The 12266-nt window shown below is 44.4% G+C and overlaps 1 long non-coding RNA gene across 1 annotated transcript; it reads right to left on the bottom strand.

Annotated features, from left to right (window-relative positions):
- Window positions 1–9909: 9909 nt before the first annotated feature.
- On the bottom strand, window positions 9910–10786 carry LOC123066880 (uncharacterized). The gene is made up of 3 exons (XR_006431465.1): window positions 10608–10786; window positions 10185–10344; window positions 9910–10103 (listed from the first exon to the last, which is right to left on the bottom strand). It is a non-coding gene; the product is annotated as an uncharacterized lncRNA (long non-coding RNA).
- Between the last annotated feature and the right edge of the window lie 1480 nt (window positions 10787–12266).

Genomic DNA, 12266 nt, shown 5'->3' with positions numbered 1-12266 from the left:
CTAACTATAGAGGTAGAACGACTCGTATATGTGTTGAGAAGGAGAGACCCAGCTATGTCTTGAGGGAGATCGGTCGACATCCATACATAACTGAAGGACAGGAAATATGATGGGACAGAGAGAGAGAGAGAGAGAGAGAGAGAGGAGAGAGAGAGGGAGGGAGAGGGAGGGAGAGGGGTAGTGCTGGATGGGTGATGGAGTTGCTTCTCGGAGATGTTGGGAGTGGCCTACTAGACAAACTGAGGGTGGAACTACAATGTTATTAATAAGAGTGGGGATGTGTTTCTGTGTGTGCCTGTGCGTGATAGATCTGTCGGGACGCATCCATGGATGATGAAGGGGAACCATGTGTTTGGTAAGCAAACCTAAGTATATCGGTAGATCAATTGTTGTTTGTCGGAGGAAGGAAGAGACACAACTAATGAGGTAGATTGATCGACGTGTGGGTAAAAACGAGTTATAAGGACCTAGCTGGCTATATGTACAGCGAGAGATCGATCGGTGTACGTCCATTTGTTAGAGGCAAATAAGGCCCAGCAAGACGGATAGACAGAGAGAATGGAGCTAGGAGGTGGTGCGAGAGGCCCAACTACTAGCTAGATAGGTGGAGGAGTGTGTGGTTATGAGATCGATGAAAAGAGGGGCGAGAGTTTACACGTGTGTCTGACCATATGAGAGACATGAGGCAAGGACATATAAAGGAGGAGATTGAAGCTGTATGTGTATGCTGTAGGCAGGCATCGCTAGAGAGGTTTATCGATCGGTGTGTGTCGGAAAGGAGTTGTGGAGACTCTGGGAGAACGACCTAAAGAAAAAAATGAATGTGCCCGGTGGATAGAATGCCGAGGGAGGGGGAGGGCGAGGAGGGCGTGTGCATGCACGAGAGAAAGTTAGTGGTAGCTACAAAGGTTAGAGGATTGTGCGGGTGTAAGAGACTAACAAAGATCATAATTTGATATGAAAGCGGATTCATATATTTGAATAGGAGATCATAGTGTTTTAAGCATTGCATGCATGAATATAGCGGTGATACACGTGCTGTGCACATGTTATACCATAATGTGATAATGCATGGCGTTTGCAACTCACAGCTAAATGTCGAACAATATAAACCATACTATACATCAAACAATCTCACATTTTATTCGAATTTGTGATAATGTGCGGCGTTTGCAGCTTACAACTAAATATCGAGCAACCTAAACAATATTATATATCGAACATTCTCATTTTATTTGAATTTGTGGTAATGTGTGGTGTTTGCAACTCACATCTAAATACTTGTAGGCGTAGGGGGCGGGGCACCATACATAATGTGATAAACACATTATACATATGAGACATGGTTTAGATTATGAAGATCTAGCTAGAGCTAGAAATGTAATGTGATTTGAAATCAAAATAAAGTGGATTGAAAAAATCTAGTTCGAGTTCATATAGTACACATAGTTCATATGTAACTAGAGACTAATCATATGGTGTGCTGTGAAGATAATACACAAACGATGGTTTAACTTGACAATAATGATGATTGTAGATCTTATTAAAACAGAGAAACGAATTCAAATGCTTTGACTTCACAACAATCATTACTGTAGATCTTATTCAAATTTAGTTCATATTGAAGCGGTAGTATATACGTTTGGAATGCACTAAAACGCTCATTTGAGTAGTACTCCCTCCGTTCCTAAATATTTATCTTTCTATATATTTCAACAAGTGACTACATACGAAGCAAAATGAGTGAATCTACACTCTAAAGTATGTCTATATACATCCGTATGCGGTAGTTCATTTGAAATCTTTAAAAGACAAATATTTAGGAACGGAGGGAGTAGGTTGCATGCATTATACATGTAGCGAAATATTTTAATTGAACATAACATGAATTCAAAGTTTTGAATGACATTTGTAGTGCGCATTGATTTGGTACAGTACACGTTAGGCTTGTCCGGAAATTTCAACCCGCGCCTTGTTAGCCCGAAATATTTAAGATATATCTTTGTCTCGTTGTGCTCCGACAACTCCCTCCATCTCAACCCGCGCCTTGCTATTCCGAAATTACAACACGCGCGAAAACTCCCACCTCCTGTGAAATCCCGACACGCGAAATGCCCGTGGTACCCCTGAACCGAAAGAACCGCCTCAAATCGGTGGGGGGGGGTACTTTCGTAACTTACCACACATTTCGGACAAGCGCGTCTCTAAACCATGGTTCCCCACTGCCATCCCATCCGCCCACCCATTTGTACACCGAGGCCACGAAAACCCGCGATGAAACCCCACACTCTGCTCCGTCCGCCACCCAGCCGAAGCCTCTTCCCCGACGGCATCGTCCACAGCAACACCTTGACGTCCCTCATCCACCGTACCGGATGAGGATCCGTCGTCGATCTCATCGTCCCGCCGGTTCAGCCACCCTGTCCTCCACCTCCAAGGAGCTGCACCGACGTTCCCCTCGTCTTTCGCGCCACCTCCATTCCCACACTAATCGCCGCATTTTCTTCTTGATTCGATCTCACGGTGCTGCCGGTGCTCGGTCCCGAGCCGACACGGCGCGGCTCCATCCATGGCGGCGTCGCCGGCCACTTCCTCCACGGCGTCGCTCCCTCAGCAGCGGCGTCCACATCAGTAGGAGCTACTGCTGCTTTAACTCTCGCTCGCGCTGCTGCTCTGCTCTTGCTCTCGGTCCCCTGCCTGGTCTACTCTTGCTATTGCTCTTGCTCGCGCTGCTGTTCTCGCTCTTGCTCTTGCTTGCGATGCTGCTCCGATTTGGCTACACTTCAGTCGACTGAATCGACTTTTGGGTCAGTCTATTTTCAAGGGATGGGCTCGCCGGGGTGAAGGAAGAACCAGCCGCAGCAGGGAGGGGGCTCGCCGGAGAGGTACCCCACTATCTATCTTAGGGTCTAGGATGGGGGCGGTGGTCACCGGCGGTGGCGGGGTGTTGGCGGGGTGGTGGCTTGGGGATCGCCGGAGAAAAAGCTCAGCACGGGGGGCCCTAGAGGGATGTCCGGGGCGGCGGTGGACCGGCGGTGGGAGTGTTTCGGCGGGTGGGGCGGAGCACCGCCGGCCGCGGGCGGTGGGGGGCTGCTGTTTGGCCGGTGGTGGCTGGCGGCTCAGGGGAGTGGAGGTTGAAGATGAACCGCAGGCCCTTGATTTCGTATCCAACGGATGCAAAATTGATTGACCAGAGATGAAAAAGTCAGTCGACCGACGTGTAGCCTCACCTTGCTAGTGCGTTTAGTTTCGTCAGCAAAATTCAGTTTCAACAGCAAAATTCAGTTTCAACAGTTAGGTTCAGTTTCGACAGTTAAGTTCAGTTTCGATAGTTAAGTTCAGAGATGAGCGGCTGATGTATTTTACATCTAGAACTTTGTGGTTATGTATTTTACATCATGTATTGGAGATGCTATTAGAATTCCACTCAGGTTAACGTTGTGCGTTGTCTCTCTTGTCCTGCTTCAGCCTCGGCGTCGTACAACTCACTGGAGCTGCTCCAACGACAAAACCCTCCATCACAGCGGAGCAGTACCTCGGGCTCCATCTCCAGACGCCTAAGATCTTCTTCCCCTCCTCCGACAGCAAAGTCAGCCGGAGCATCCTCACCGGCCAACCCAATCACGCTGAGATCGACATGGCTTGGCCAAAGAGGTTGTACACTTGTTGCATCTCTTTTTTACTCTACATGTTATATATATTGTCCACTGAGCACACGGATTTGTTCCTTTAGTGTCTCCTTGAAAGAAAAAACGTAGGAATTTTAATTTTTACTTGTCCTCCTTTTCAAATTCCTATTCATGAAGCACAAGACTAGCTAAGAGATAGTAGCATAATAGCATTATAACCGTACATTTCATTGTGGTTTGACTTAATCTCACCATGCTTCTTTGCATCCTGTGATCTTCCAATTGTTGTGAATCAAACAACCAGAATTGGCAGAAATCCTGTGTTTTCAAATTCTCTGTTTTGCACGTGCATTCCTATCCTATTCCTGTCTATTTCCTATCCCTGCATTGTCGGAATCCTCCAATTCAAATGAGCCCTTACAGAATTACTTCTCTTACAGATAGTTGTCAAAGAAAACCTTGCGTGGTTTGTCCCGCTCCTGCTGCGCCGTTGTCCACCCCAGCTCAGCTACTCCAATGACAGAAGGGTCCAGCACAGCAGGGATCCAGCCTCCAGACTGTCTTTCGCCGCCTCAGATCTTCTTCCCCGCCGCTGGCAGCCATGAAAACTGCATTACCATCATCAACCGAGCAGATGACCTCGAGGACTACACGGGTCCGCAAGAGAGGTCGCACTCTTTCGTGTCTGCTTACGTTATGCATCGCTTAATATTACATGCTACTTTATCGTCCTGTTCAACGATTAGACTCTGAGTCAGCTCCAAACTAATGGTCAAACTTGAGTTTTTAAATGGTTGTGGGGTACATATCGGGGCCGCTATCAATAGTATCTATCTACTATCTGGTTAATCTCCGGTGTCTACTATGAGTTTCATGTTGGGTGGGAAACAAACAGTAAAGAAGCTATTATCTGTATTTAATAACTGAAGCCATTATCTACCTGCTATTATTGGTTTTGGGTCTATCCACAGGTTGCTACCATCACTCTGGATTTCTGCATGCACTCCTTACATAATCTCACTATGTTTTATTCCTATGCATGACAGTTATTGTAAATAATGGAACTGAACATGTGGAGCAAAAGAGACGAGCCTTGCATGACAATATAATTTCATGCAAACATCGCTCCATGGTAGGCGCAAAGGCAGCCCCCCTCCACGCATTTCGGATTGTAATCAAGAGGAAGATATCTGTTCTGAGGGGGATCCAGAAGGAGAAGATAACTCCTATTTACCCCCTTAGGTCTTCGCTCTAACTTGGCATGCTGATGTTGGTTATATCATGCATATGGTGTCTTGCATTGCTTACTTTATACATCAAATATGTCATCTGCTTAGTTTAGACATCCTTTGTGTGAATGCCATTTGTTTAGTTTATTCATCGTTTATGTGAATTATGCAATGCCACCTTGTTTAGCCAGGCATCATATATGTGAATTTTGCAATGCCATCCTGCTTAGCCAGTCATCTTATATGTAGATTATATCATGCCATCCTTTTTTTTCGTTACATATTACATTTGTCAACAATGTTAGTACATTCAACTGCTCTTCGTGTGCATCAGCCATTTGACACGGTGATGGAAAATTCTGGAGTGAAAACAAGGTCTTCTGAGCAGACTATGCTATCTAACGAAGCGCATATCTCGCTGGTTACGGATAGCTCCTCAGAGGAGGATTCAGAGACAGATGACCAGTCCTATCCCCCCCCCGAGGTGTATGGTCTAACTTGGCAGGGTTATCTTGCTTATATCGTGCGTATGGTGTCTCGCATTGCTATGCCATTTGATTAGTTTAGACATGTTTTGTGTGAATGCCACCTGTTCAGTGTCTAATTACCATATATGTGAATTATGCATTGCCATCTTGTTGCAAGACATTACATATGTGAATTATACAATGCTATCTTGTTGCAAAGGCATTATATATGTGAATTATGCAATGCCATGCTGTTTAGCCAATCATCATGTATGTGAATTATATCATGCTATCATTTTTTTGTATTACGTGTTCCATTTGTCGACAACGTTTGTATATTCAACTACTCTTCCTGTGCATCAGCCATTTGAAGCGGTGATGGAAGTATTTGGAGTGAAAACAAGGTATTCAGAGCAGACAATGTTACCTGTTGAAGCAGACATCTTGCTGGCTACAAAGAGCTCCTCAGAGGAGGATTCAGAGACTGATGACCAGTCCTATTTCCCCCCTGAGGTCTATGCTCAAACTTGGCAGGGTTATATTACTCATGTCATGCATGTTGTCTTGCATTGCTTAGTTTTTACATCATATATAGATTTCCATCTGCTTACTTGCTTACTATATAAATCATATATTTGAATTATACCATGCCATCATGTTTACATAGTACATACACATCATCTATCTGAATTATGGCATGACAACCCATTTAATAAAGACATCATATATTTATATCATCTCATCCTGTTTAGTGTTTACAGTCATCATATTTAGAATTATGACATTCTATCCATGAATGTATGTGAATTATGGCATGCCAACCTATTTAATAAACACATTATATAGTTATGTCATGTCATCCTGTTTACATAGTCTAATATTTTGAACTATGTCTTTCCATCTTTTTTAGTTAGCCATCATAATGTGAAATTGTGTCATGCTATCCTGTTTAGTTAGCCATCATATATGTGAAATTGTGTCATGCTATCCTGTTTGATTAGACAACATAAATATGAATTATTTCATGCCCTCTTTTATTCCCCACTATCCATTGCACCTGTTTATCATACAATGTCTATACTTTCAATTACTTTTCTTGTTTATCAGCCATTTGAATTGGAGAGCGTGATGGCAGTATCGAAGGGAGTAACAACATGGTCTTCAGAAAAGATAGTGCTACCAGTTGATGCAGATAGAACCACGGTTGTACTTGCCCAAGGACCAGATCCACCACACATAACCCAGACTCTCGCAGATTGTACCCCTACCCAGTTGGACAGAGAACCAGCTACACCCCTTCTAACCCCAACCTCGACAGATAGTAACCCAGTTCCAGTTGACACAACACCGTCTCCACCACAGAGCACCCAAACACGAGCGGTTAGTAAGGGAACTGCAGTGCCCAAAGCACGAGGACCACCACTCCGAATCCCAACTCAGCGCTTAAAGGAGAAGAAGATTTGTTCTCAGGTCAGGTTCTGTAGCTATGGTTCATACTCCTTTGCTCTTGCATTACTGTATTTACTCATACCAACTATTTTCAAATTTGAATGATGGAATTGAAACTCCAATGGCGCAACAGGTATGTTTTAAACCTGTTTCTTTAACTAGTTTGCTGTTGTAACCTTCTCTATGTTGATTTCAGTTTCAATTGAATGAACAATTATGTTCTCATGTCATGCACATTACAAGTGTTGTTATTGCTCTATAGTTACCCACACTTATATTCTGTCTATTCTGCTTTGTCTTGAACAAATATTATTTGAACTATGTCTCTATCTTGATTTGGCAACAAAAACTAGAATGATATAGACCATAAAGTGACCATGGTACATAGATATATGTTTGTTTCATGCTGTTATCATGTCCACTTTACTACTGAACTAATTTACCAAAATGAGTTTCATATACAACATGGTAAACATATGATGTGTCTGCTTGTTTCTCTTTTAGAATGTGGACAAAATATTGGAGAACAGTACCGCGTTATCCAACGGTAAAGGAAGTAATGCAAATAAGGTTCAAGATAGTGAGACATCCCTGTTGGTCTCCAAGAAAGCTGATAAAAACTATCTTGACGACAGTGAGGGAACCCAAAAGTCCTGTCTTGATGTAGTGTTCGAGTTACTGGCCACTATTGCTGGCACAAGCTCTTCGAACTCACTGCCTGAATTAGTTCGTCTTCTTGAGTCTCAACTTCAAGTTGAAAGACATCGATCAGATGTGCTGCGACAGGAAGCTGAAGGACTGAGGAAGTCCCTGCAGAATTCAGATGCATATTTTCTGGTGCAACAGCAAGCGCTGGAGGATTTAAGCGCCAAACAAGAGAAAGTTAATAAGCTTGCTAAGAATCTTGCCAGCATTATGGGTACCCAAGATATTGTTTCTTGAGATCTTCTGAAGTGGTTTCAGTTCTGGATTTATTTTGCTGCGGCGTTTATTTGCGCTGGTCGCCAACTTTGACAACCAGTGTATATGATATGCTGCTTTGTTCCCTATATTTGCACTCGTGGCGAACTTTGATGCCCAGTGGATGTAATATGTGTAACAGCCATGATAGCCTAGCATAAGTTGCTTGCTTATTTATTTTCTTGTTGTGTTGTTTATTTGTTTGCTTGTAGTCAGTGCAGTTTAAAACTAGGCCACAATAATCATGGGCTAATATTTACTGCAGTGACACTGGGCCTCCTACGGGCCATAGAAACAGTGGGCCTTCTATGGGCCGTAGAAACAGTACGTCTTCTACGGGCCGTAGAAACAATGAGCCTTCTACGGGCCGTAGAAACAATGGGCCTTCTACGGGCCATAGAAACAATGGGCCTTCTACGGGCTGTATCATCAATGGGCCTTATACGGGTCGTATGACCATAACGGGCCATCGTTAATAGGCCGTATTTGATGACGCTATGAAAACGGACCAACATATTAAGGGACCACAAACGGGCCGATGTAACCACGGGCTGAATTTGGCCCACAAGCAGAAAATGACAGTAATGGGTCGTAAGTAAACGAATGCTGGAAATGAGCCCAAGAATAAATGGGCTCTGAGAAGGCCGAAAGATAACATTTGCTGGAAACGGCCCAACTGAATAACGGGCCCTTAATGGGTATAAAGTGATATACTGTTCATTACGGGCCAGTTTCACCACGGGCCGTTAATGGGTGTAAAGTGATACACCGTTCATTGCGGACCAGTTTCATCACGGACCGTTAATAGGCCAAGAGTTACATAGGGCCTCATATGGGCTGAAAGATGTCATGGGCCATACATGGGCCAGAAGTGAAAATGGGCTGGAATCATATTGGATGGCCCAGATGACGCTACTGGGCCTAATTCGGATAGGGCGTAACGGGCCTTGGGTTAGCGGCTGTAAATGGGCTATATGCGAACATGCCGTTAACAGGCTTTCCATGGGCCGGCCCGCTACCTTTTGACCAAGTAAAACGGGCCGGTCTTTTCATAGGAATGGGCCTCTGTTGGGCCCATCTGAATTATTTAGTCTAGCCAGATATGTGTTGAGCAATCACTTCCAACAATTTTATTACCTGGACATATGCCAACGCATCTCCAAGCATCCTGGTAAATACTCGTGCCATCACCTCCACAAACCTGTGTGAGTTGCAACATTGATTGATTTCATATACGCATCATAACAGAATGTTCTTGCTGTTGGTTAAAGAGGGAGAGTAGCTATACCCGGTGCGGCCTCGACAGACACATGTCTGGGAAGCCGGTATACACCGTCCTGCTCATGTCACTGGCATGGACAAGAAGAGGACTTGGCCAAATGCGGTGCAGCAACGGGAACGCTCATCAAGAAATTCAGAGAGTACCACCCTATCAAGAAATAAACCAATTACATACGTACAAAGAAGAGTCAGGTCAGACCTGCAAAAGCAGAATCATTTTCAGTGCCATCAATATGTTTCGACTATACTGAAATTAGCGATAGACATTAGTCTTGACATTAAGTGTACACAATGTTACATCCAATTCAATGGAAGGGGGCAACATATATAGTAAGGACTTTATATAAAGATACGGAGGCACCATATTTTTTTGATTCCTGATGCGACAAACAAAATTTCACCTCGAACTAAGTAAGATGCATATTCTCCTGAAAGATGAACTTACCAAATGCAAGCTAAGGGCTGGTTCAAACTTTATATCTTCGGACAGATTGGTGCAGAAATAGCTCTTGCTTGTGTGCAATACAGCGAAGTGCTTTCTGAAGAAGTAAACAAAAGGAGTACGCAATTAAACAAAGAGAAACATTAGCATGGCTCAATAAGAAATGCTGATCGTTCACTTGCATTAGCAATATATGTTGTGCTTGGTCAATTAAACAGACAGGTTCCAGATGATTGGATATGTTGTGCTTGGTCAATATAATTTTAGTAAATATCACACCATATACCTTCAGAGTTCTGGTTGCCAAGCATCTTTAGATGCCCAACCTTCAGTCAAGATGGCAATGGCATCATCTTCTCTCACCTACAGGCTACAGTCCTCTTCTACTCTTGTTCCTCCTGGCCTACTCGTGCAGCGCATCGCCCAGCGATCAACCCTCCTGTCCTGTAAAGTGGGTTGGCCCGGTGTTCCCATACTGACAATGCCCAAACATGACAAATTTTTGCATGATTTTCAGATTGCATCACTGGACAGGAAACAATGGTCCTGGAAATTAATCAAAGCACCAAAGTCTCACCATTAATCTATGGACGACGTCGTTCTCCCAATCGGAATCCTCATGGTCCCAAATGCTAAATGGTTCAAACTATGTAAGAGAACCGCACCAGCCAATCGAACATGAAACAATGGTGATATGAACCAAATACTGTGTGAACATTTTGTAAACCTTTGTAGTATTTATGAGTGAAACTGCCTTGAAATGCAACATATCAACACATTTATACCAGTTGTGCGATGTGCCCTGTTAGTTTGCCATTCCATAATCCATTGCCATCAAAGTAGCTGGCATAATGACCTCAAAATCGTTCCCAGGGTGATCCATTAACCTAGAGACAGAACACCAATTTCAGTAAACAAATAAGCAAAACATAAGGTTGTAATGTAATGAAGATCTCAGCTGTACAATAAAAAAGAGAGAAGCTATTGTATCTAATTAGAAGCAGCAGTGCATGTCATGGTATATACTTATATTATGTACATATTTCGGTATCAGAACACCCAAGTAGTCTGTTAACATATTCACAATGCTCCGTCAATGGTAAAACAGTGCTAGTGTAATGAGTGAAAGTTTATTTGTGCCTCTTTGTACCTCCAGCATCAAGGCCATTCTTCTCGTCTCAATATTCCGGAGCAGCAAAACAAATGAGTCGAAGCTTTGATAGATAGCATGCGTTGTTATACGCTCGGCAGAACAATCCAAACTACAGTCCAAAAATCATTTGCGGACGTGATAAATTATGACATTGGTTGGTGAGGAACTGCCCCTATCCAAATGTATACAGATGAACAGCATTCAGTATTCCTCAAACAGCAACATCCATACAGCTGAAAATACAGTAAATATCAATACAGATTCAACAAACAAGGTTTCTAACAAACCAAAGTGAATTAACCGAGTATGTCTAGGTAATGAATGTATTCGGCAAGGTACTGCTCAAGTGCTCAATATGTCTTCGACCCAGATAAGTTCAAACGGAGTTAACCGTAGCCATCTCGATGTAATTACTGCTGTAATTAGTAGCAATGACGATTTCTGCGAACGTACAGAGAATCTACCGTGTTCACTACTTGTGTTCCGGAAAACAGAACAGTTCCATTTCATGATCCTGTACCTTCCCTTGCTATTCTCTCGCAAAATTCTCCCCGTGAATGAAGAAGACGAATACAGACGTGAACTGACCTTGTGGATGCGATCCCACCAGTGGAACTCGGGCTCGATCAAGCTGCGGCCGTAGTTGAGCATCACCGTCGGATAGAAGAGCGCCCTGGCGAATACCTCCACGAACGCACGCTTCACGCCTAAGCTGCCCGCCTCATCACGCCCGTCAGAGACCATCTCGCCGACGACACCCGCCTCGTCGCCGACGCCCCTCTCCTCCTCCCGCCCGGAGGGAAGCGCCGGGGGCATCTCATCGACGCCGCTCGCCCCGTCCGGCTCGCCGCTGACGCCCCTCTCCCCCTCCCACTCGGAGGGAGGCACCAGGAGCATCTCATCGACGCCCCTCACCCGAATGCAGATTTTGTGAGCTTATGCACCCGGGCCTCACTATCCTAACACTCCAATGTTGCTTTGAGATCTGTGCTACACAACTACCTTATTACATGGAATTTTCTCTTTTTTGTTCCTCTCATATTAAACATGTCTTGAACTTCAAACTTTGCAGTACAACATAACTTTGTAACTAGAATGTGAGATAAAACTTTCAGATTTTTTTGTCCGACATAAATATGAAAAATAAGATTTTTTAATCAAATAAATCTCATTTTGTATATTTATGTTGGACCAAAAAATCTGTAAGTTTTATCCCACATTCTACATAGAAAGCTTTGTTGTGCTGCAAAGTTGAAGTACAAAATACATGTTCTATATGAGAGAAACAAAAAAGAGAAAATTATTTGCACGAATCGTGATGCAGGAATGAGTGGTTGGATAAGGAGTACCCGGGTGCATAGGCTCTAAAACATGTTTTCGCCCCTCACCCCGTTGCGCTCCTGCCCCCCACCTCCTCCCATACCCACTCCCAGCCCCAGGGCTCCACCTCGCCGCTGTCGACGCGGCTGACCCCTACCTCCTCCCGCTCCCAGGGATCCGCCTCGCAGCGACGTATCCGAGGCGCGGTGGTGGCGGTGCAGGCGGCGGCGTCCTGGTGATCCACGACGGCGGCGACGGTCGCCGGCGTCTCCCTGGTTCGGCGGCGGCGGCTGCATCCCGGGAGAGGAGGAGCAGCGGCTTGGGATCTCGTCCGCG

This window comes from Triticum aestivum, chromosome 3B, assembly GCF_018294505.1.
Source record: "Triticum aestivum cultivar Chinese Spring chromosome 3B, IWGSC CS RefSeq v2.1, whole genome shotgun sequence".
NCBI lineage: Eukaryota > Viridiplantae > Streptophyta > Magnoliopsida > Poales > Poaceae > Triticum > Triticum aestivum.
Note: the sequence above shows the minus strand (reverse complement) of the source record. Positions and strands in the feature narration are given on the sequence as shown.